This window comes from Balaenoptera physalus, assembly GCF_965194825.1.
Source record: "Balaenoptera physalus genome assembly, chromosome: 8".
Lineage (NCBI taxonomy): Eukaryota > Metazoa > Chordata > Mammalia > Artiodactyla > Balaenopteridae > Balaenoptera > Balaenoptera physalus.
In genome coordinates, this window is record NC_138887.1 from 13,215,248 (window position 1) to 13,241,319 (window position 26,072).

Below are 26,072 nucleotides of genomic sequence, written 5' to 3' on the forward strand. Positions count from 1 at the left end.
GATCAATCAAGATGTGGTAACCCTGACTTTTTGTGACATCCTCAACACAGGGGTGCACAATCACAATCAGTTTCATGGTTTGGTGGAAGGACGTTAAAATAAGCCTGCCTGGTGTGACCCAGCCCCACCACTTACCAGCTGGGGGACCTTAAGCAAGTTACTTAGCTGCTCTTTGTCTCATTTCACGCACATGTAAAATGGAGATGGTAATAGTACACACCTCAGAGGTTGCTGAGAGGCTTGCGTGAATTAACATACATAAAGCACCTTGAATAATCATCGGCATATAATAAGCACTATCTAACTTTCTTGTCTATTTATAGGAGATGTTCATATTCACAGGTAATGCCAGTTCTCCGTGTGTTCCTTGGAGCATACCTCTGCCCTCCTTTCCCTCACTATTTGCTGCAGAAATTCCCCTTGCCTCTCTTGCAAGCATTCTCCTTCTCATCTCCCTCACCTAAAACCCCACCATCAGCCCTTATGGAAGGTGTCTTTTGAGCAACCTACCAACCCTTCCCTGGGTCTTCTCTGCCCTGACCTCACCTTACAGAAACCAGTTATCAGCCTCTAAAATCCAAGGTGCAAAGAATCTTGTGAGGTCTGAGTGGCCATGGTGGGACAGCAGCCATGAGAGGCTTTTCCTGCCTGTATCACTAACTTATTGAGCATCTGCTGTATACCATGCAGACCACCAGACCCATTACCTACAGTGCTTCAGTCTTCCCAACAGCACGTTGGGTGATACCATCTCTGTTTCACGGGAGAAGCAGTTGATGTTAAGAGAGGTTAAGTCATTGCCCAGAATCACACAGCTAAAGGGTCATGGGGTCAGGATAGGAAAGCAGGTCCTTGTGGGCTGCGTCCAGAGGTGTGTGCCACAACCATTGCTTCCAACGCTTCCTCTTCCCTCATCCCCTGCTTTGGCCTTGGGCAGAAGCCACCACGTTCAGACAGTGCACAGTCAATTGTCCAGGACAACAAGAAGGGCAGGCAGTTCATCTCAGCCACTTATAAGGTGGGTATTATTGTCCCCATTTCACACATGCATGAGCTGAGGCAAAGAAAGATTAGGTAAGCCCTGACTGTGCCTTCCTGTTTCCTAACGGGGTATCCCCTCTGGATTACGGGTTTTACTTCTCTCTAAAATGTTCTCAGTCGTTGAGGAGGAACCACAGGGACCACACAGAAATGCTTTGATCTGGTTACGTAGGAGCAAAGTTAATTCATTACATACACATGCCTTAGGACAAGAAGACCGGTTTCTCTCAGGAAAGAGGCTGTTTACCTTTTGTTACATACAGGGACAGAGAACGACTAACACAATGTATGCTGTAACAAACCCCTGAATACAAACCACTCATCTTCAACAATTAGCAACGATTTGTGAATTTTGTTTCATCTATTGCTTGAGACATCCTGAAATTTCACTCATAAATTCTTCAGTATACATCTCTCACTGGAAAGGACCTTTTACGTTGCTAATAAATCACTATGCCATGATTGCACCTAGCAAAAGTCATAGTAAATTAGTAGCATCTAAAAAAAATAAGCTAATATTAATAAGATTTTCAATAAATTAATAACATGCAATACTCAAACCCTATTCAAATTTCCTTGATTATCTCAAAAATGGCTTTTTATAGGTTTTTTAATATGGCTTGCTAAGCCACAAATACAGGCAAAGGATCTGGTTATGACAAACATAATCTCCCTCCCTTTCTTCCTTCCTTCCTTCCTTCCTAAGTATCTGTTGACTGCCTACTATGCCAGATCCTGCTCCAGGCCCTGGCGAAAGGGCTTTTAAAAGCCACAGATTCTGTCCTCAAGGACTAATATGTTACCTGCTCCCTTCCCTGCCCCCCACCTGTACTCCCACGCACAGTCCTCATTTTTTTTTTCCCCCCTAAGAACTTTCTTTAGGAATTAATTGAGCCCAAATCAGAAACTCCAGTTACCACATTGTTAAATCTCAGGGTCTTCAGACAATTTCTAATACAACGTTTCTCAAACTGGTTTCTCCAACTATGAGCTTGGGTTACAAATATAGTGAATATGTTCACTATGAAGAATACAGCTGTGTTGGGACTTCCCTGGCAGGGCAGTGGTTAAGGCTCTACGCTTCCACTGCAGGGGGCACAGGTTCAATATCTGGTCGCGGACCTGAGATCCCACATGCCGCACAGCTTGGCCAGCTATATATACAGCTGTACAGAATAAAGCTAAGAGTGTTAGGCTGGAAAAACATACAGGTTTAGCTCTATAGCTGAATAAAATAATTCTGCCAAAATAAAATCACAAATGCAGGGTGATTAGGTGCAATATTTCTTAAAATGAGGTCTGCGGATCCCAGGATGAGGGATGCAACCTATGGACATATTTGGGGGAGATCATGGTTTCTCCAGTTTGAGAAACCAACATAGGGTAGTGGGTCCCAAAGCTGGCTTTGTGTTAGAGTCTTCTGAGGATTTCTGTAAAAATATATGTGCCAGGGCTCCATCTCAAACCTGCTAAATTAGAATTTCTATGAGTGAGGCCAAGGAATCTGAACTGTAACATTCTCTTCAAGTGATTCTGATGATTGGCTAGTTTGAGAAACCATTGATCAAGGAGTTCCTTTACTTTTCTCCACTAATGCATGTTTAAGTCGGTCCTACAATTTCCCAACAAATACTCATCCCCCCCCCTCCCAGCTTACTTTCCTCTGATTCTGCCCGTTCTGTTGTAGACACTATTGTTGTTGTTTTGGGGGTGCTTTTTTTTTTTTTGCATTTTATTATTTTATTTTATTTTTTGGCCACACTGCGCGGCTTGCAAGATCTCAGTTCCCTGACCAGGGATTGAACCTGGGTCATGGCAGTGAAAGCCCAGAATCCTAACCGCTAGGCCACCAGGGAACTCCTGACACTATTGTTGTTGATGTCTTTCTTATACTGAGCTGAGACTCCCTTTCCCTCAAGTTTTACCTAAGGATCCAGTGATACAGAGAGCACATTTAAATCAGAACCTGTAAAATTATTATTAAACAATAACCTTTGTATTATAACCTCTTAAGACACCCTGGCCTCTAAAAGGCTGGTAATTCTTGGAGAACATTTTTTGATAAAAAGTATCTCAGACTCAATACATTATGTTATTATATTCAGATTGATTCTTACAGGCTTTCTTTAATTACAGTGATTCATAGACTAGCGTCTGACTAGACTACTAGGAAGTATCCATGACTATCTTCTGAAAATTGGGGGGAAAAGTGTGAAATATATGTGTACAAGGATTGTGTTTGAGGAATGGAATTTGTTAAGCAAGGTAGCTTTTATATTTTTCTCATGATGGATCCTTTGATTTTATTTTCAAGTTATTGAAAATCTTCCAATATTGTTTCCCTCCCTCTCTTCCTTTCTTCCTTCTGTCCTGCTTTCCTGCTGCTGTAGGCTGTGTTTAGTCTTCCCACTATGGGACAGGGAGGGGCTGAGCCCATTTGGATTCTGTTACAGCAATCTAGGAATGATGAGACAAAGGGTCGTGACAATGGGGATGAGCAGAAGAGATGGAAATGGCAGGGAAGGGAAATGCCAGGACCAGACGGCCAAGTGCCTGTTAGGGCAAGGGAGGTGGAGGAGGGAAAATTACTGCGGGGTTTGGAGGGAATAGGGGAGCTACTGGCAGAACTGGTAAGGTCTGAAGGAGCGAATTCTGAGGAAGATAAGATAATACTTTTGGATACGTTGGTTTGAAGAACTGGTGGAAAATGTTGACTAGGCTTTTGTACTGTAGTTCTGAACTTAGGATCATGGTTAGGACAGAGGGAAAGGCTTTAAGCCAAAGTTACAAACCTCCAAGACTGAAATTTAAGGCATCAGTGAGAAGGTTGGAAGAGTATGTCAGGGGAAGGTAATCTTTCTCAGAATTTCTAGAATAGCAGAGGGGGCCCATGTCTAGTGATGCAGATTTAGTAATACTATTTTTTGTTTTTGTTTTTATTGAAGTATAGTTGATTTACAATGCTGTGTTAGTTTCAGGTGTACAGCTGATTCAGATATATATATATATATATTCCATTTCAGATTCTTTTCCCTTACAGGTTACTACAAAATACTGAGTATAGCTCCCTGTGCTGTACAGTAGGTCCTTGTTGTTTATTTTATAAATAGTAGTGTGTATATGTTAATCCCAAACTCCTAATTTATCCTTTCCCTCCCCTCCCCACTGCAATACTTCATTTTCCTGATTTTCTGCTACATTTTCTACATAAATTTACCTTAGAGTTTTACAATAAATTTTATTTTTCCTCAGGATTTATAAATCTTTACTTCCTTTGGGTGATCTATTTTTTCACTCTAGCTGTTCTCTGGCCAAACTATAAAAGTTGTTCAGTCTGGCAGCAAGTTCTTTGTCCTTGTAACTATGTTTTTTTTTAAATGGTAAAATACACATGATATGATGTTTACCACCTTAACCAGTTTTAGATGTACAGTTCAGTGTCATTAAGTTTACTGACGTCCCTGGTGGTGCAGTGGTTAAGAATCTGCCTGCCAATGCAGGGGAGATGGGTTCGATCCCTGGTCTGGGAAGCTCCCACCTGCCGTGGAGCAACTAAGCCCGTGCACCACAACTACTGAGCCTGTGCTCTAGAGCCTGCGAGCCACAACTACTGAGCCCGTGTGCCACAACTACTGAAGCCTGTGCGCCTAGAGCCTGTGCTCTGCAATAAGAGAAGCCACTACAATGAGAAGCCCACGCACCACAACAAAGAGTAGCCCCCGCTCACTGCAACTAGAGAAAGCCCACACACAGCAACGAAGACCCAACTCAGCCAAAAATAGATAAATAAATTTATTTTTAAAAAAAGTTTACTGACTTTGTTGTGCTACCATTACTACCATCCATCCTTAGAACACTTTTCATCATGCAAAACTGAAACCTGTACCTATTAAACACTAACTCCCCATTCTGCCCTCCCCTCCAGCCCCTGGCACCCACCATTTAACTTTCTGTATTTCACTTTCTGTGAATGACTCCTCTAGGAACCTAATGTAAGTGGAATCACACAGTGTTTGTCCTTTCGTGATGGGTTTATTTCACTCAGCATAATGTCCTCAAGGTTCATCCATGTTGTAGCGGGTGTCAGAATTTCCTCTTTTTTTTTTTTAATTTTTATGTATTTAGTTACTAATTTTGGGCTGTGTTGCGTCTTCGTTGCTGCACGTGGGCTTTCTCTAGTTGCAGCGAGCGGGGGCTACTCTTCGTTGCGGTGCGTGGGCTTCTCATTGCGGTGGCTTCTCTTGTTGCGGAGCACGGGCTCTAGGCACACAGGCTTCAGTAGTTGTAGCACGCAGGCTCTAGAGCGCAGGCTCAGTACTTGTGGCGAATGGGCTTAGTTGCTCTGCGGCATGTGGGATCTTCCCGGACCAGGGCTCGAACCCATGTCCCCTGCATTGGCAGGCAGATTCTTAACCACTGTGCCACCAGGGAAGCCCCAGAATTTCCTTCCTTTTTAAGGCTGAATAATATTTCATTGTATGTATATACCACATTTTCTTTAACCATTCACCCATCAATGGACACTTGGGTTACTTTCATCTTTTGGCTATTGCAAATAATGCTTCTGTGAACATGAATGTATAAATATCTCTTTGAGATGCTGGTTCATTTATTTTGGGTATATACTGGATCATACGGTAATTCTATGTTTAAGTTTTTGAGGAACTGCCATACTATTTTCCACAGTGGCTGCACCATTTTACATTCTCACCACCAGTGCACAAGAATTCCAATTTCTCCACATGCTCACCAGCACTTGTTATTTTCTGTTGTTGTTGTTGTCGTTTTAATAGTAGCCATCCTAATAGGTGTGAGGTGATATCTCATTGTGGTTTTATGTGCATTTCACTAATCATTAGCGATGTTGAGCATCTTTTCATTTACCTGTTGGCCACTTGTATGTCTTTTTTGGATAAATACCTATTCAAGTCCTTTATTCATTTTTAAATCAGGTTGTTTTTTGTTGTTGAGTTGTCCATATAATTCTTCTTCTTTTTTTTTTTTTCAGCTGCACTGCGTGGCATGTGGAACTTCCCCAACCAGGGGCACCAGGGCTTGAAACTGTGCCCCCTGCAGTGGAAGGACCGAGTTTTAACCACTGGACAACCAGGGGAGTCCTGTCCATGTAATTCTTGATGGCTGTGTTTCAGTAAGTAATTTTTGTCCTTGTCCTCCTTTTCTTCTTTTTTTTTTCCAGCAAAGTGTGTAGCTTCTTAGAACTCTGGTGTGTAGTTTCAGTGTTCATTTAGGAATGAAAACAAACAACTGAAAAAAAAAGAATTAAAGCAAAAGAAATGTAGTAGCTTCTGGAATCTGGTGAATTATATTTTTCACAAGCAAGTCTTGTGAAAAGGAATCATTTGACTCATGCAAGCTGAAAAGGACAGAGGTAGAGCAGACTCACTCATTTAAATCTTAACACAGGGTTCCAATAAAGTCACCCCCATCCACTTCTTGCTCTGCTGCTTCTGGGTCTGTTCCATTCTGAGACCGCCTTTCCCAGTGTGGTTTTTTTTTTTTTTTTTTAGAGGTCAAGTTTTTTGTTTTTTGTTTTTTTAAATTTATTTATGGCTGTGTTGTGTCTTCGTTTCTGTGCGAGGGCGTTCTCTAGTTGTGGCAAGCGGGGGCCACTCTTCATCGTGGTGTGCGGGCCTCTCACTATCGCGGCCTCTCTTGCTGCGGATCACAGGCTCCAGACGCGTAGGCTCAGTAATTGTGGCTCACGGGCCCAGTTGCTCTGTGGCACGTAGGATCTTCCCAGACCAGGGCTCGAACCCGTGTCCCCTGCATTGGCAGGCAGATTCTCAACCACTGCGCCACCAGGGAAGCCCTCCAGTGTGGTTTTAAATGGCTGCCAACAGCCACCTTCTTCTTTTTCCTCCTCCCTCTCCTGCTCTTCCTCAAGTAAACTTTATTTTGACATAATTACAGATTTATAGAAGCGTTACGAGAGTAGCATAGAGGATTTCTGTGTGCCCATCTGTAAAGGAAAACTCACTTCCTTTGTGTGTCCTACACTCTTCCACTCACACACTCCACCTCTGACACCAAGTGTGTGGTAGTTTTTTCCACACGTTAAGCAATTCTGCAACGCCAGCTGGGTGTCCTATAATTTAACTCAATTCTGACACTGCCTGGAGATACTGCCGGATCCCACAGGTTAAGGGCTCAGTCCTATAAGACTGCGCCCCCTTCCTCCCCACCCTCGCCTTTTCAGATGCCAATAGAAATTGCAGGTTGTCACCTGTGCTTCTGACCAACTGGCTATAAATGGGAGGTTCTCACAACCCCTTCCTCAAGTTCAATTACCTTGCTAGAGTGACTCACAGAACTCAGAGAAGTATTTATTTCCATTGACCAGTTTATTATAAAGAATACAAATTTACAGCCAGATGAAGAGGTATACAGGGCAAGGTCTGGAAGGGTCCTGAGGAGAGGAGTTTATGTCCCCATGGAACTGGGGTGCACCACCTCCCAGTGTGAGGAAGCTTTCACCAACTAGGAAGCTGAGCAAATCTTGTTGTTCAGGAGTTTTTATAGAGCTTAATCTCCACCCTCCCCACCTTCCCAGAGGTTGGTGAGTATGGCTGAAATTTCCAGCCTTCTAATCACTTTGCCTTTCTGGTGACCAGCTCCATCCAGAGGTTATCTTGGGGCCCACCCTAAGTCACCTCATTAACATAAACTCGGGTGTACGTGAGAGGGGCTCCTTATGAATGATCAGACCCTCCTATCACTCAGGGAATGGCAAGGGTTTTAGGAGCTCAGAGCCAGGAACTATGACAAAGACCAAATATATTTCTTATTATACCACACCCCTTAACCAGGTTCCCTAGTTAACTTTTTACCCCATTTGTTTTATCATTCTTTTTCTTGTCCCTTACTTTATACATATACTATCTGCGTGTGTATGTGTATAATGTAATTTTTTGGAACCATGGGTAATGAGCTGCAGATGTGATGACTCTTTATCTCTCAATACGTCAGTGTGTATTATCTAGAAACAAGGCTATCAACCACAGTATAGTTATCAAAACACAGTGATAAAAAACAAGACATTAAACTTGATATAATAACTCAGATGTCACTAATTGTCCCAATAACACCTTTTATAGGGGGAAAAAATCGCAGGTTATGAGTTGCGTTCTATTGTCAGTCTCTTTAGATATTGCTGAATTCTCCTCCATAAGGTTGTAACATTTTACATTCCCCGCCCGGAATGTATTATAGGAGTAGCTCTATTCTTATTCACATCCAATGAGAAAAAATAGGTCCAGGTCACCCACCAATAAACTCAATTTCTTGGAATTGAATCTTTTATGCCCTGATTGGTCTGATTTGATTCATGTGTTCTTCTCTGAACCGATTACTGTTGTCAGGAGACGTAGGCTTGCTGATCAGCTTACCCTGGGTCACGTACTTCTTCCCAGGAGCCAGAGTGGATTCAGGTTCACCTGAAGCATGTGGGCTCAGAGTATGGTGTAGGGGGTGGTTCCCCAAGGCAAAATCAGGGAACTATTACTACAGAGTAGAGCTGGGTAAAAACAACAGCAACAACAAATATCCAATAGACTCTCCCCTTAAGGGATATCCATCCTACACATATGCACCAAAACAACAAATGTCTACTGAGCTTGGCAAAAGAAAAACAGATATATCAAAACTAGAGCATAGGTAGACTCCAACCTCACTTTTCATTTTCATGCACTAAATATTTTAATCTCTCTTCTTTTGTTCATAGCACAGAGATATTTTGATCTAGGTACTGCCTCTGTTTAATTTTATTTTGTTTTTCAATTTAATTAATCACAACAGCTCTAGGTAGCAGCAGGAAACGGCATATCGTATGGTCAGGCCACTCAAGAGGGCTGTCCTCTTGCTCTCTGTACACCCCCTGCCTGACCAGGGCCTGCTTCACCTACACCTGCTCATATGACTGACCTTCCTACTTGCCCCCGGCTCCAGCTGGTGATTGTTCTTATCAAAGGGGCGGTGAGGGGCGTGCCTCTCTGCTGGTTTCCCTGGTAACCAGTGAGCCCAGCTGATGTCAATTCCCCTATAACTGGGAATCTCCCCTTCCCCAGGGAGTAAAGGCTGCCGCTGAGTCCTGCCCACCGGGTACACGGTGGGGTGTCACTCCAGGACCTTGCTTCAGACCTGTAAGCTCCCCATCCATTAAACCATTGATGTCTCTGTTGCTGACTTGGGACTCTTTCTTTGGTCTTTTGTTTTTTGGCCACTGTGGCATGGCTTGCTGGATCTTAGTTCCCCGACCAGGGATTAAACCCGGGCCCCCAGCAGTGGAAGCGTGGAGTTCTAACCACTGGACTACCAGGGAAGTCCCTCTTCCTTCAGTCTTAATGCTGGGCAAGTGCAGGCCTCGCAAGCCTGCAGGGTGCAGCCCAATACATATTCATCCTACTTTTGAAAAGCATGTCCTAAAAAAATAAAAGTATGTACTTGGAATCATTTTACAAAGTGTTAAGCAAAAACTTAAAGCCAGGGTTTTTTTGTTCCAAGCCACAGGACTTCTGAAATCGTGATCTTTTTAAAATAACTTAGGTGCTACTTTCCTCTCAGTTTGTCACAAAAAGAAAATCTTAAGAAGTTTCATTGTTAGAATGTTTATTTTTTTTGTTTTTTTTCTTCTTTATTTTCTTTTTCTAGAATGTTTGTTTTTTCCTGCCTTTTCAAATGACAGAGTTTTCATCTTTCATAGAAATCGGAGGGCTTGCCGTGTAGGGTGATGATTTGTTGCTGTCCCATGTTTCTTCTCAAGCTCATTTTTCTTCGGATTGTAAAGCTTCTGAATGGTCAGTTGCTGTCACAACAGATCTTCAGTCTTGTTTCCGTGCTCTCAGTCCTGTCTCCGGGCAGTTGCTTTTTTAAAATTTATTTATCCATTTATTTATTTATTTTTGGCTGCATTGGGTCTTCGTTGCTGTGCGCGGGCTTTCTCTAGTTGTGGTGAGTGGGGGCTACTCTTCATTGCGGTGCGCGGGCTTCTCATTGCAGTGGCTTCTCTTGTTACGGAGCACGGGCTCTAGGCGCACAGGCTTCAGTAGTTGTGGCTCAGGGGCTCTAGAGCTCAGGCTCAGTAGTTGTGGTGCACGGGCTTAGTTGCTCCTCGGCATGTGGGATCTTCCCGGACCAGGGCTCGATCCCGTGTTCCCTGCATTAGCAGGTGGATTCTTAACCACTGCGCCACCAGGGAAGTCCTCCTGGGCAGTTTCTTGAAGCCCAGTAACATTAGCTCTGTCAGATGTGTCTGTACCAGGATAAACTGATTTCTTGTTTTAGATCCAAAGAGTATTTGGAAAAGTATTTTCTGAACCTAATTGTTTAGTGTACTTTCAAGCACACACATTTTATTCCCCTAGTCACTGAACCTCAAAAAGTCCTACTATTCCTTGATATAGGAATGTACTCCTTTTTATTTTCTGTAGTAAACTTTTTACATTCCACTGAGCAGATACCAGAAATGCCTTAAAAAAAAAAAAAAGAATTGCATTGAAATGTCTCTCTCCATTTTTAATCAACAACTAATCAACAACTAGGCTGATAATAAACAAAGGAAACCCTGCCTGCATCTTCATGTAGGTTTAAAGGAGGAAAATGCAAGAAAGTGTTTTTGGAAAGCATTGAAGGATGCAGGGAAGAGGAAAGAGCCCTCAGAGATGGAGGCAGGACATCCGGGTCCTAATCTAGCTGTGTGACCACAGCCAAGTTGCTTATACTTTCTGGGAGTTAGACTATGATATCCAAGAAAAAATTTTCAGAATTTAATACAAAAGTCATAATTCTCCCCAAAGTGACAGGGACAGTCTTCCTGAGAGAACCACCCTAAGTTTGTAATCTCACAATTCAGATTTCCAGATAGAAGTCATTTGTATAAATTTCCCTAATGTAATGATAAAACCTGTCCTTTCATGTGGATACTTCTATTTATTTATTTTTTGTTTGTTTGTTTTCCTATACTTCTATTTATTTGAGTGGGGAAGGGAAGAGGGCATATTCCTAGTGAACATGCTGTCTTCACCCAGCACATGGTAAACATGAGGCAATCTGTTTAAAAGACAAACTACAGGGGCTTCCCTGGTGGCACAGTGGTTAAGAATCCGTCTGCCAATGCAGGGGACACAGGTTCGAGCCCTGGTCCGGGAAGATCCCACATGCCGCGGAGCAACTAAGCCCGTGCGCCACAACTACTGGGCCTGTGCTCTAGAGCCCACGAGCCACAACTACTGAGCCTGCATGCCTAGAGCCTGTGCTCTGCAACAAGAGAAACCACTGCACTGAGAAGTCTGTGCACCACAACGAAGAGTAGCCCCCGCTCGCTGCAACTAGAGAAAAGCCTGCGCAGCAGCGAAGACCCAATGCAGCCAAAAATAAATAAATAAAGTAGATAAATTAAAAAAAAAAAAAACTACAGAAGACACCACGTCTTTACAAAAGGAGGAAAAGGCAGATGAGTTATTCCTTTACAAACACTGTTCTGACTTCTAGTTGGGAGGGCATGGGAAGATCACTTGAGGCTCTTGAGTGATGCTGGCTAGTTCTCCAGAAAATTCCTTACCCTAAAGCAAACAGCAATTATGTCTTGAAACCCATTTTTTGGCCTACATTCTACATCTGTAAAATTGGATTAAAATGTGGAAGAATTTTGAAATAGAAACAGAATGAGACAAAGTAGTCTCTAAAACCTCTTTAAAAAAACAAGTGGTCAAAATTAGTTTCTAGAATTCCAGTCAGCAACTCTGGATGTTCTTATTACAAACTAGAGGAGTTGTTTTGATGAATGACCTCCATGTCTGAAAGCTTTGCCTCCAGTTCTTCTAATTAAAAAAAAATTCTACAATGTATGTTCATTATTTTTAAGGCAAACAATATCTCCAGTTTCCTCTGTTACTATCACTTAGTCTAGAAACTACACTTAGTTACACATGACCCCATATCCCTCCAAATATAAAAGTAAAATAATTTAACTACCAGGAAATGTCTTAGGAGGAATTCTTATTAGAGAATATTTATTCATTCGTTTGAATGTTCATTAAGAGCATTCTGGGCATGTAGTAATGAACCAAAATAAAGGCTCTGATCTCATTAAGCTGGATTCTGATGAGGAGAGACCTATAGTTTAAAAATACATAACATCTACTAAAGATAAGGGCTACAAAGAAAAACAAAGCATCTGAAAGATGCAGAACAGGTCAGGAGGCATCTGTGTCATTTAGGTAGGGTGGTCCAGGAAGACCTCTCTGATAAGGTGAGATCTGAGCAGAGACTTAAGTAAAGTGAAAGCATGAAACGTGAGGTTACCTAGTGCAGGAGTTTGCAAACTTTTTCTGTAAGGGGCCAGACAGTAATGATTTTTGGCTTTGCAGGACATACAGTTTCTGTTGCAACTCTTTCAGCTTTGCCCTTGGGGCAAGAAAGCAGCCATAGACAACATAAATGAATGGGTGAGGCTGTGTTCCACCAATCCCTTAACTATGGACAGTGAAATCTGCATTTCATGTACTTTTCATGTGTCACAAAATATTATGTTTCTTTTGATTTTTTTTCTAACCATTTTAAAATGTAAAAAACATTCTTAGCTCAGAGGCTGTACAAATATAGGCTGTGGGCTATGTTTGTTGACCTCTGATCTCTGATCCCTGATCTCCAGTAAACACATTCCAGGAGAGGGAACAGTTAGACCCTGAGTCAGGAGCAGCAGGCAGGACTTGCTGATAGAAAGCAAAGGAAGTGTGTCGGCTTCTAACTTTTCTTCCTGACCAAAATCTATTTTGAGCTCCCTGTAGAAGACAGACACCACATTTCAGAGGAGTGAATGAATCTGGAAAAATTTCTTAGAGGAAGTAGGTTTTGAACTGGTTTGGCTTTGAAAAACAAACAAGATTCCAACAGATGGGCCTGGACATGGAGAGAGAAAGTATTCTAGTTAGAGGAATAACCTAAATAAAGGCCTGAAAGTGTAATAGGGAAGAACCTTTGTATTCTATTACAAGTTAATCACCAAAAGGATGTTGCCTATAAGCTTCAATTACACATAATGACCCATCTCTGGGACCCCTGCCTCCCAGGTAATGAGCATTAAGCTAAAATACCTTTGTTTAGCCACAGGAAACATCCTGACCATGCAAACCTATGAATGATTGCAGGAAGGAAGAAATTAACATATCCCTTCTGGAGGCTGACGGGAACCAGGAAGTGTCTGACTTTACTCCCTCCCCTCTTAGTACAAAAGAAGCCTGAATGCTAACTCAGACAAGATGGTTCTTTGGGACACAAGTCCACCATGTTCTCTGTCTGCTGGCTTTCCTAATAAAGTCGCTATTCCTGCCCCAACACCTCGTCTCTCAATTTGTTGGCCTATTGTGCCGAGAGAAGTGTGAGCTTGGACTCAGTGAGGAAAGTAGCAAAGTAACATGTGAGTTATAGGCCCCTGTGGTCCTACTCCAAGTGCTGTTTGTGTTGCATACCCTGATATCTTGACATGAAAGCCTGTAGATCAGGGGTCCCCACCCCTGGGCTGTGGACTGGTACCGGTCCATAGCCTGGTAGGAACCGGGCTGCACAGCAGGAGGCGAGTGGTGGACGAGTAAGTGAAGCTTCATCTGCCGCTCCCCATCACTCCCCATCGCTCACATTACCTCCTGAACCATCCCCCCCGACCCTCCAGCCAGCCGTGGAAAAATTGTCTTCTAAGAAACTGGTCCCTGGTGCCAAAAAGGTTGGGGACCGCTGCTGTAAATGCTGGTTCTCAAATTCTAGCCTGCATCAGAAACCTGGGAGAGCTTGTTAAAACCAAGTGTCAGGTCCCACCCCCAGGGTTTCTGATGAGGCAGGTCTAGGGCAGAGCCTGAAGATGTGCTTTCCTAGTAAGTTCCCAGGTGATTCTGATGCTGCTGGTCCTAGGACCCCACTTGGAAAACCACGGCCCTACAGGGGTGTCTGCTACAGAGGAAGGATGGGGTCTAGCAATCTTCTACTGAGCTGACCTTCAGAATGCGGTAGTACCTGAGAATTTTACCTGAGACCAGCTATAAAATAGAAAAGTAGTGCCAAGCCCATAGTAGACTTTCTTGTGCATGAATTCCCTTCCTCTCCTGCCTTCTTTCCTGCAACTATCCAGAAGGGCTTAAAATTTGTAAACATGCTTCATGTGGTACTTCTGCTTCCAGATTTTAAAAAAAGTCATAGACACGTTTGGCCATCAACAACAAACAAAGCAATAACATGGAATGGCACGCAGCCCACAACACACTCAGGGAATCCTAGGGTGTCACCGAAGAGAGACAAAGGAAATTGGAGACCTTTTGGAACTGACTCTCACAGTGAGTTTGTGTGTCTTTCTCACAAATTAAATTCTCCGGCAGCTAAGAATATCGTAATGAAACTCCTATTTACACATACTATTGATTCTTTTGTCTTAACCACCTTTTTAGAGTGACATCTAGGTGAAACTGAGTAGCACATACTTCTCTGAAATAATTCACTTGCATCAGCTTTCCAATGATTAGCAAAAAAACCGGGAGGAATACAATTGGAACATCAGTATGCTCTGAAAGAAACATGTTTTTAAAAATAGAAAATACCAAAAATAAAAATTCTCCTTTGTACTCCAAAATTAAACAGTGAAAAGTGAGGTAAACACACACACACACATACACATACATTTGGAAGCAGCACTGCAAAAACATTCAAGTTAAAATTGAACTAAACTCTAATTAAGAATATAGAGCAAAAACTCAAAGCTTGAATGATCAGAATAACTTCTGTCTGCTGACCAGCCCTTCTAAGGGATAAGGCCCTGTCTATAGATTCTGTGGCCTAACTGGCTAAGGTTTGTATCACCTGGCCCTGTGCCCACCCCCCCCCGCTGTGGTTTACTGGGCACTTGGTCCAAGGATGGCCTATCTCAGGCTCCCTAGCAACCTATGACATGGCCCGGCTTGGAACCCCGAGCTGAGCCAATCAGATTGCTCATCCAGGGGTTGGCAATTTGTAAATCAAGGGAGTAAACCGAGGCAGGCTGGGTCAATGGAGGACGAGAACTAAGTAAGAGCTCACTGTGGACCGTGGAGTTGAGGGTCTGAAGAAGCCCGGTTGTAAAGAGAGGAGGACAGACTCACAAGAAAGAAGCAGAGAGTCCATGGGGCTGCTAAGGGAAAAAGGGACAGACTTGTTCTGGATGGTTCTCAAGTCCCAGTGCACACGTATCCTTAGAATCAACTCCCTTTTTCTTGAAATAAGTAACTCATGTGAGTTTCTTTAAAGGGACCTGATGCAAACAGCAGTTGTGTTTCTAATTGCTACCATTGTTTTTAGTTAGGAAAGCAAAGCATTTATTTTAAAACAATCCAGCTTATATACTGGGGGGAAAATGGTTTAGAAGCAGGCATGGATCTAGGTTTGGTGAGGCCTGAAGCTTATACAGATTGGGTGGCCATCTTTAAAAAAAAAAGGAATGCCAAATTACCCATAAAAAATAGGTACAGGTCCCTAGAAGGGGCCTGTGCACATGAGGAACCATAAAGCCAAGCTTCATTAACTTCACGGTATATTCAACTCTGTTTAGAAGTGAGAACCTGATCCTCAGGGGCAATGTGACCTTAGATACTTCTCTCTCCAACAATAACCAAGTTTAATTTAAGTAAAAAGTGCCCCACAAAGACATTATACTATCCTCATGCTTTACTTGAGTGTTTTCAAGCTGTAGCTAATGAACCATTCGTGGGCATGACCAGCATTTGTTATAGGATGAAATAGAGAAGAATAGAGGAGAAAACCGGGTGTATCACATGATAGATGAGTAACTGTTGTCTTGTGAGACTTTTGCTTCAGTTTTACAAATAGATACACCAATGGGTCTCATACTGTTTGGTCTCAGGATCTCTTCACACCCTTAAAATATAGAGAGGGCGTCAAAAAGTTGTTGCTTATGTGGGATATTTCTATTGATGTTTACTGTGTTAGAAATTAAAACTGAGAATTCAAAATTTTATTTTAAAATTAATGATTGATTTGTTTATTTATTTATTTTTGTGTAAATAAATGTTGTGATCACCCCAAGGAGGCAGGGTGAACCCAACCACTGAGTATCTAGGTGGTGACCACTACCAAGGGTCTCTCTTCTCCTGCTTTGATTTGCTAACTGGTTCTGTCGCCTGCTGGCAGGCATGCATTCTGAGCTGCTGCCTGCTGGCTGGCCAGTGTGCTCTTTGAGCTGTGTTGCTGCCTGCTAGGGAGCTTACACCCTGAGTTGGCTGCTTTATGCTGCATTTGCTGAGTCTGCCCAAGCCTCTGTTACACGTGTAATCAACCTAAGTTGAAAGTTTTGATAATTGATGTTTAAGGCCTGGAGAATGTCATTGAAGCCCTCTTTCAAGTAGCCCTGGGTCATTTGTCTCACAACCTTTGCCAGATGCTACCATGCTGGAAGAGGTCACCCCTCTCCAGACCTCGTGGCTACCTGGGGAGCCTTGGGGTCGATACAGTGAATAGCAATGGGAGTTTGAATGGTTTACAGACATCATTACCATCACTATACGTGATGGAGCTCTCTGGAGAGCTGCTGCTTTTTATCCCTTTATGGGGCCATCCCTAACTAAGGACAGGACACAGGGTCAGCACAATTAGCTGGACTTCAGGCAGTCATCTTAGCCCTGAGCCCTAGCCAACAATCAGCTTCAGCTGCACACGTTTACAGATGCGTGGGTTGTTCATTGCCAACAGTCAGCCATCTGGTCCAGCCAAGTGGCAGCAACAATTCCTTATCCAAGGTTGCATCCTTATGGGTCAAAAACTCTAGGAATCTCTTGCTTCACAGATACCCAAAATATAAACCAAGGGCACACATATCTCTGCACCTATGAAAGCCACAATGTGAGGGCTCACCAAGACCCTTCTTATCTCCTTTGCAGTTCTAAATATTATTGATAGCAACCAATGCACACATTTCACTTTGCAAAATACAGAACACTGGGCTCTTAAGGCATTCAACAGAACTTTCACCTCCCTAACCAGTCTACAGGCTTCATAGAACACCATAATGGTTTGTTTCTTACAAGTTCAAATTCAATTAAATGAAACATGGCCACATTTCAGTCATCAGTCCAATATCAAGGGTGAATTTTAATAAGGAGTCCGACCCCGTTGTTGCTATTTGAGTGTTGACACCTTCCAGCCTCTGTGCCTAACCTGGCCCTCTCGCCCCACAGCTGAAGCCAGTGACAAAGCTCAAGGAGCTGCCTCCCTTTGTGCCAAGGAAAAGTTCAGCCCACGCACGATCTGGTCCATGTGAGGGAGCCCTCACTCCAGCCCCACCCCTAACCACCAGAAGACTCCAGTCGCCTCTCCCTGCTTTCTTAAGCTGTTTTTGGACCTTCTTTGGAGCCTGCCCTGCTCTTCCCAGAAAGCCTGATTATGTGAGTAATAGAATTCTTCATACCCTCTTGGTGTGTGTGGTGTGTCAGTCTCAAAACCGGAGGCAAATTTTGCTTGTGGGATCCATATACCTCCACGGGGTGACCAGAACAATACCAATAATAAACCCATTTCATGTTAGGTAAAACAATAACACTTTTTTTTTTTTTAAAGAAATTCACGTTCTTTTATTTATTTATTTATTTATGACTGTGTTGAGTCTTCGTTGCTGTGCGTGGGCTTTCTCTAGTTGCGGCGAGTGGGGACTATTTGTTGCAGTGCTCAGGCTTCTCATTGCGGTGACTTCTCTTGTTGCGGAGCACGGGCTCTAGGCGCGTGGGCTTCAATAGTTGTGGCACGTAGGCTCAGAAGTTGTGGCTCGTGGGCTCTAGAGCACAGGCTCAGTAGTTGTGGCGCACGGGCTTAGTTGCTCTGTGGCATGTGGGATCTTCCCGGACCAGGGCTTGAACCTGTGTCCCCTGCATTGGCAGGCGGATTCTTAACCACTGCGCCACCAGAGAAGTCCCAACACATTTTAAAAATAAAAAATAATGATCTTCTTCAAAATAGGGAAGCATTTAGTGAGAAGAATGTTGTTTTTTTACATTGAAAATGTTTTATTAAGGTCTAGCCTAATAGAAGAGAGTTTGATTCTCACCTACTTTTTCATTTGTTGCAATGTGTTGTTCTGGTTAAAGTGTTTGAAGAAAATTCATCCTGGCTGTTATATAGTTAGAATGGGGAAGAAAATTTTGTTTTTAGATGATTATTAGATAATTGTGGCTATTGTGTGATACTACCCCAACGCTTGACAAGTGGTGGTTTCCTAAATTGCAATGTGTAATCTAAAACCATATCAATGAACTTTTCCTACTCTGCTACATTAAAATCCATCTTGCACTTTAAATAGATATTTTACCCATGCTTGGTTTTTTAACATCATGGATTGATCATTTGGGAAATATTGATTAACTGAGTTATACAAGTCTTATAAAAGTTAACACACTTCATTATGTAATATAGAAAAAAATACCTTTGGAATATGACTATAGATCTTACTAGAAAAGTCTTTAAATATTGGGAACCTGTCAAGCTCATGGTGGTAGGCACAAGTTTTCCAAAATTTCACTTGTTACTTGAAGGCTCAAATTTTATCATGGGCAACAAATGCTGTCAATTGTCTTCACTTTATTCATTTTTGAGGAAATGCCTGCCAAATACTCAAATGTGAATAACTCTAGTTTGGGCAGGTGTTCTTTGAAGTATAAATGGTATTCCATGAAAAATGCAACTCGTTCAGTTTGCAACTCAAGGGCTTTTCGTGGACAACTTCAGGATACAACAAAAGTGCTTTATGCCTGTTTATTTCGTACACAAGATATTAAGATGTGTATGCAGGGATCCAGATTTGATAAAATTAATGACTTTTTACTGCTTGATCAAGAACATTCTTAAGTGATACTGGCTTTTTAAAAAAGTACATGGAGATGAAGAATGCAGTAGCTGCTGGTGGTTTGGTGCCACTCCCTTGATTGGTGTTGAGGCACCAGCAATTTTAAGAGACTAGGAATCTGGAGTCAAGTGTTCTGTTCTGGCCCCTATGCTACCCAGCATAGAGATTTACATGTAGCAGAGGATCAGTAAGTATTTTTTAGGTGATTGATGAACTGTGTGACCTTGGGAAATCACTTAGCTTCCCTGGGGTTCAATTGACTATAAACTGAGGTGAACCTGGTGATCCTTAAGGCTGCGAAACAGTGATGATTCCTTGTTGTTTCGCTTAAAATAAAAATTCGCCTATTAGGTCTGCCTGTCACTATCTCATTCCTTCGCTAACTTAAAAAGAGAGCTTTCATTCCTTTCTAGATTCAAGTAAACAGTAGGAGTTTTATTTATTTTTTCCCAACCTTCCTAGAGATAGAAAATCCTTTGTAGGTATACTGTCTCCTACATTTGGAAACATACAAGTGGATACAGGTGGTCAAACCCTAAAGGCTGCTCCCCTATGAATGTGCATTTCTGTAAGGGAGCAGAGCACATTGATAATCTGATGTGTTAGTTCACCTGTGGAGAATAGTATCTTCTCATCTTTTAGATTGGTGCTAGATGATTGGCAACATCAATTAAAATCCTTATAAAAGACCCCCGCTTATTTGGAGGTAGGTGAAGAGAATGAATCCAAATCAAATGAAAAGCCTACAGGTGAACAATTTCTAAAAAAATTTATTTGGGAGCTCCCTGACGGTCCAGTGGTTAGGGCTTGGCGCTATCACTGCCGTGGCCTGGGTTCAATCCCTGGTCGTGGAACTAAGATCCCGCAAGCTGCGTGGCATAGCACCCCCCCAAATTTTTTTTTTAATTGAAGTATAGTTGATTTATAATGTGTTAATTTCTGCTGTACAGCAAAGTGATTCAGTTATATACATATAAATATGTATATATATATTCTTTTTCATATTCTTTTCCATTATGGTTTATCACAGGAGATTGAATATAGTTCCCTGTGCTATACAGTAGGACCTTGTTGTTTATCCATTCTATATATAATAGTTTGCATCTGCTAATTCCAAACTCCCAATCCTTCCCTCCCCTACCCCCCCTCCCCGTTGGCAACCACAAATCTGTTCTCTATTTCTGTGAGTCTGTTTCTGTTTCGTAGGAAAGTTCATCTGTGTCATATTTTAGATTCCATATATGTGATATATGATATTTGAAAAACATGGAACCCTTCACGAATTTGCATGTCATCCTTGTGCAGGGGCCATGCCAACCTTCTCTGTACCATTCCAATTTTAGTATATGTGCTGCCGAAGCGGGCACAAGGACTGGGTTGAAGTGTGTCCCCCTCCTCCTCCCCTCCAATTCATGTCTATCCGTGACCTATGAATGTGACCTTGTTTGGAAATAGGATCTTTGCAGATGTAATCAAGTTAAGATGAGGACACTTTGGATTGGGATAGGCCATCTTATAATGAGAGGGAGACAGAGACACACACAGACACAGAGAGAAGAAGGTCATGAGACCGTGGGGGCAGAGACTGGAGTAATGGAACTTCAAGCTGAGGAATCCCAAGGATGGCCAGTAACCCCTGGAAGCTAGAAGAAGCAAGGAGAGATTCTCCCCTACAGGTTTTAGAGGGAGCATGGTCCTGCCAACACCTTGATTTCAGGCTTCTGGCCTCCAGAACTGGGTGAGAATAGTTACTCTAAGCTACCTCATTTATGGTGCTTTGTTACAGCAGCACTAGGAAACTAATACAGCATGTTAAAAATCATCCATTTGAGAAAAGTCAATGTCACTAATTCTAATTAGTTCTTAGACATCTCTAGGTCTGAGATTTAGGTGGAAATATTGCCTTATGCCTGTGACCTTTAAAGATATGAGTTTTTAAAAGATAACAGTGAAAACTCATCGAGTTGCCATGTCAGGAGACCTTATAGGTATAACCTGGGTTTTTCTGACCCTGGTCACTGGTTCCAGCTCCCTGGAAAGACCCATTTTCCTCCACACATTTTTAGAAGCCCCCAGTGCAGGGCCCTGACTGGGTGATGCAAGGGGTACAGGGCAAGTGCTTCCCTAAATGCTGTGCCCCAGGGTTTGCCCTTACTGTACTTCTAGCCCCGCCCCAGAGTGCTCACAAGTGTGCATGAACAAAAAGACATTGTCGAAGCCATACCAAAGACACCCTGGATGAGACTTCCCCGGTGGGCAGTTAGAATCTGCATTTCATGAAACTTTCCAGGTGACTCTGAGGCTGACCCAGGTTCCCTGGCTCTATTTGTTCCAAGTATTAGGCCTCTTTTTTTTTTTTTCGCCATGCCAAGGGGCTTGTGGGATCTTAGTTCCCTGACCAGGGATTGAACCCAGGGCCTCAGCAGTAAAAGTGCCAAGTCCTAACCACTGGACTGCCAGGGTCACAGTGAGGCCCAGAAATATGATTCAAAATATCTTTTTGCCTTATACTTGCCATATTCACATGGGTTTAAAGTGCAAATATTCCAAGGAAAGATAACACAATATCGTGCAGCAGGGGAGCCTGGGGGACCTAGGGTAAAGGAGAGGTTGGAAATGAAGAACAAATGAAAGAAAGACTGTATAGTAAGGAAGGTACAAAGAATTAATGAGATTTCATTTGCACGAAATATCCAGAATAGGCAAATCCATAGAGACTAAAAGTAGATTAGTAGCTGCCAGGGGCTGGGGAGGCCAGGGAATGTGGAGTAAGTGTTTAATGCATACAGAGCTTCCTTTTGAGGAGACGAAATAGTTCCGGAATCTTCAGTAGATGAGTGGATAAGTACAATGCGGTACATCAGACAATGGAATATTATTCAGCACCGAAAGGAAATGAGGTATGAAGCCATGAAAAGAAATGGAGGAAACTTAAGTGCATATTACTAAGTGAAATAAACCAATCTGAAAAGGCTACGTACTATATGATTCCAACTATAAGACATTCTGGAAAAGGCAAAACTGTGGAGACAATAAAAAGATCAATGGTTGTTAGTGAGAAGGGAGAGATTGACTACGTGGCGCACAGAGGGTTTTTAGGGCAGTGAAAATACTCTGTATGATACTATAATGATGGATGCACGTCATTACACATTTGTCCAAACCCGTAGAATGTACGACACCAAGGGTGGACCCTAATGTGTATATGGACTAAGGTGGCTCAAATGCCTTGGTAGCCTATCTAAGTAAACCAAAACCTAGCCCAGAGTTACTGCACTCAAATCCCAGAAAATAAAATTTAAGAACAAACAGTCGGGACTTCCCTGGTGATCCAGTGGTTGAGACTCCACGCTTCCAGTGCAGGGGGTGTGGGTTTGATCCCTGGTCGGGGAACTAAGATCCCACATGCCACGTGCCAAAAAGCAAAAAAACACAAAAACACAAAAACAAACAGTCAGCTAGGTTTCCCCCCAAAAAGCAACTGCTCAAGCTATAGCCAATCAAATAATTTCTTTGCTTTGTTTCCGAGTCTCCTCCTATAAAAGCCTTTCTACTAGCTCCTGTAGTAGAAAGGAGTGCTCCTAACAACTTTTGGTTTGGTACTGCCCGGTTCAAACTGATGTTTGCTCAAATAAACTCTTCAGAGGTGTAACGTGCCTTAGTTTATCAGTTTATCTTTTAACAGGCACTATGTGCTGGGTGTGCACACAGTTGGGAAGAACAGCTAGTTCTAGGACACCCTCCAGCTCCAGGAGGCTGTGAAGAAAGTGACCAGACAATCAACAGAAGACTCAGAGGAAGTCTCAGGTTGTTAATTAGATTTTCTGAATCCACGAGCACTTTCTCTGCCAGCCTACCGAAATGTGGCATTTTTTTTTTTTTTTGGCACCTTGGTTTTTTTCACTCTACAATTTATTTCAGAGGTATTTTCATATCAGCACATTCTTAATGATGCATTACAGTCAGATTTGCCATAAAAGAGCACGAATTTGTGCCAGTACAATTGATACATTAGGGAACTATCTGAGGATAATGGGAATTTTACATTTGCTTATGCATGATTTCTTCTGCAAGAAACGCTAACTGAACACAGAAAACCACATACTGCTGAAATGAAGCCACGGAAGGAAACTGCACACAGGTACACACCTCCAACATCCTCCACGGACCAAGTTTACTGCTGTGTTATGAGCTACACCCTGGCAAGTTTACTGCTGTGTTATGAGCTGCACCCTGGCAGATGTGGCCCTTTTAAAGAAAAGACTCCACCTACGGAAGGTGGAGTCCAACCCCCCAACCCCCCCCATCTGATTTCACTTCTGCAAACTAAATGCCTGAACCTCTTTTTTCTGGAGAGCTCATTCCAGAACACTGAAACAGTAAAATCACAAGTAGCTGAGACATTTGAAGAGGCATTCAAACTTCTTAAATGCAAGAGAATCGTATTTCCTTCTGACATTAAAAGGATTCTGAACTCATACGTGGGAGGATCAGATTAGCAGCATCGGAGGAAAAGTGACAAAACTATGTGGCCAGGAGGGGGCGCCTGGCCTGCGTGCAGCTGGGAGCCCGGCGACTGAGAAGCAGCTTTCTGGAAAAGTGAATCCGGTGAGCCATGACCTTACAGAGAAGTGAGGTTCCTCCAGCATTGCTGGCAGCAAGGAGACTGAGGGAGTGCGGGGTTTGGGAGGGATCTTACTGGCCCAACAGCAAACCAGAAAAATGAAGAATGACTTTTTTTTTTTTCATCTCCCACTCACTCCTCAAATAAGTTGATGGTTCTTAAACTCCTTGGGGTGTCCAAGAATCACCCAAGACGTTTTGAAAATGTAAATGTAATGGTGGGCCCCAACCCAAGATTCAGATCTATGATGTTCGCATTAAAAGAAGCATCCCAGGGGATCCTGATGTAGGTGTGGTCCTTAGGTCACAGCCATAATTATTTTAGGAGAAACAAGCACATTTCACAACTTCAGGTTTGTGATACGCATAGACTAGGATAGTTATACAGGTAGTTGTAGAAGTCCCAGTAGGGGACTATAGATAGAGAGGGAAACCTAGGAAACTTTGGGAGACACTGTAAGTTAATGATCGCTCAAGAAAGCTATTGGAACAAAGCAGCCTTGCTTAACTATAAAGCCATAAATAAAAGCACGAGATATGCCCCAGGCCATTAGGTGGAAGAAAAATGTCACCACCCTTCTACTGATTTGAATAAGCGCTATGATAATCCTAGTTTGACTTCATAGGGTCAGACACTCTCCTGCCTGATATGAAGCAGGAACTAGTGATGTAAGCCTCATGTCTACTGGAAGAAGGCCGTCTTTTCCCCTCCCCCTTTCCTTTGACCATAATATTGTAGCCCACTTAATCCTCAAGGCAGAGCTCCCTCACCTGCCCACTTGCATCTCGTACAAGCGTCCTAAGTTAAGAAATCTACTTCTTTCCTATCACTTTGCCTCTCGCTGAATTCCTTCTGCGCTGAGACGCAAAGAACCTGAGCCTCAGTCAGTCCAGACGTCAGGTGAGTGATTCTAATTAAAAGACCGTAGGTTAGAGTCGCAAGCAGGGTCTTGGCTGGGTTCAAATCCTGGCCACGTAGGTTGAAGTCCCAATCTGGGTTTTGGCCGGGTTCAAGCCCCGGCTGCGTGGGTTTGAGTCCCAATCTGAGTTGTACACGGTTTCAGCTTGGGCATGATAACTGACATTGAATTTCACCTCTCAGTTTACAAAGGGCTTTTATATCACAGGTCTTGTTTGGGACTCAAAATGACCCTTTTCTTTTTTTTTCAGTCATGCTGCACAGCTTGTGGGATTTTATTAGTTCCCCAAGCCCTCGGCAGTGAGAGCACAGAGTCCTAACCACTGGACTGCCAGGATATTCCCCAGAATGACCATTTTATTGAGGTAGAAACTGAGGAGTCTTACAAGCCAGCCCACAAGCCCAGTTCCCGCTTCCGAATCCCATGTCCTCAGCCCCAGGCAGCCTCACTGGGGGCCCCATCAAAGAGAGACCACGCCTGGGTTACCTCAGTTCTTCTCGAAACATGAGAATATAATCAATAAGCTCCAAGGATATACTATACACTGGGAATATAGCCAATATTTTCTAATAACTATAAATGGAATATAATCTTTAAAAATTGTGAATCACTATGTTGTACACCTGAAATTTGTATACTATTGTACAATTATACCTCAACGAAAAGCAAATAAGCCAAAAAACGCCATGAGAACCAGAGCACCTGGGAACTCGTATACAGTACAGTTTTGGGGGCTCTACCCCAGACCTGTGGACTCTGGAGTGGGCCCCAGGCATCTGTGTTTTAACAGGGCTCCCCAGGTGATGCTAAAACTTGAGAACCACTGGGTTACTTCAACGAGACCCTAAAACCTAATGGCATCCTCAGTGGCAGAAATTGCAGAGGGTGGAGGGGTGGGAAGGGTGAGCTGGGGCCAGCCTGTTTCTCAACCTTGCCCTCTAGTCAAGGGGAAGCCAGTGCCTTGGGGCCTGCCTATTCCTTCTGCTTCTCGGAATGGCGACACTCGAGATTTCCAGCCCTCTTCCCAGGAAGTTTATCTGATAGCGGATCAGCTTTTTCAGAGCCTGCCTGATTCTAGGCCCACTCTCACCTCCCGCAGGCCATCTGGATGCTCTGAACTTCAGCCCCAGACCGGGCTTGGGGCCTGGCACAAGCTGCCCCTAAGGGGAAGGTCTGAAAGGAACACCAGCCCCACCCTCCCGGGCCTCCATCGTCCATGGCTTCATCTGCCTGCCTCGGTCCTCCTGCTGGCTCTCACATACTTGTAATTCTGGTTGTTTGGCTCTTTTTTTTTTTTTTTCAATTTTATTTTATGTATTTTTTTTATACAGCAGGTTCTTATTAGTTATCCATTTTATACATATTCATGTATATATGTCAATCCCCATCTCCCAATTCATCACACTGGTTGTTTGGCTCTTGAAAGCTGAGAACTCCCTGCCCCCGCAGGGAGCTATCTGGTACCTTGTCTTGTCTGCAGAGCCTGGCTCCAAGAGCTCCTTTGTGACAGCTTTCCTGGTAACCACCCCTCCTCCCGCCCCCCCTTCCCCCCCACGGCTTTCCAGGAAAAGTGAGCCAGCTCTTCCTCTGGGCTCCCATGACCC

The 26,072-nt window shown here is 43.1% G+C and overlaps 1 long non-coding RNA gene across 1 annotated transcript in view; it reads left to right on the top strand.

The window, feature by feature from the left end:
* LOC309666289 overlaps positions 1-26,072 on the top strand; it is a 157,736-nt gene that overhangs the window by 47,497 nt on the left and 84,167 nt on the right. The window contains exons 6-10 of the long non-coding RNA XR_014266998.1: positions 6,050-6,190; positions 8,857-9,009; positions 9,761-9,854; positions 14,229-14,381; positions 17,268-17,474. This is a non-coding gene — a long non-coding RNA (uncharacterized lncRNA). The remainder of the gene's footprint in view (positions 1-6,049; positions 6,191-8,856; positions 9,010-9,760; positions 9,855-14,228; positions 14,382-17,267; positions 17,475-26,072) is intronic.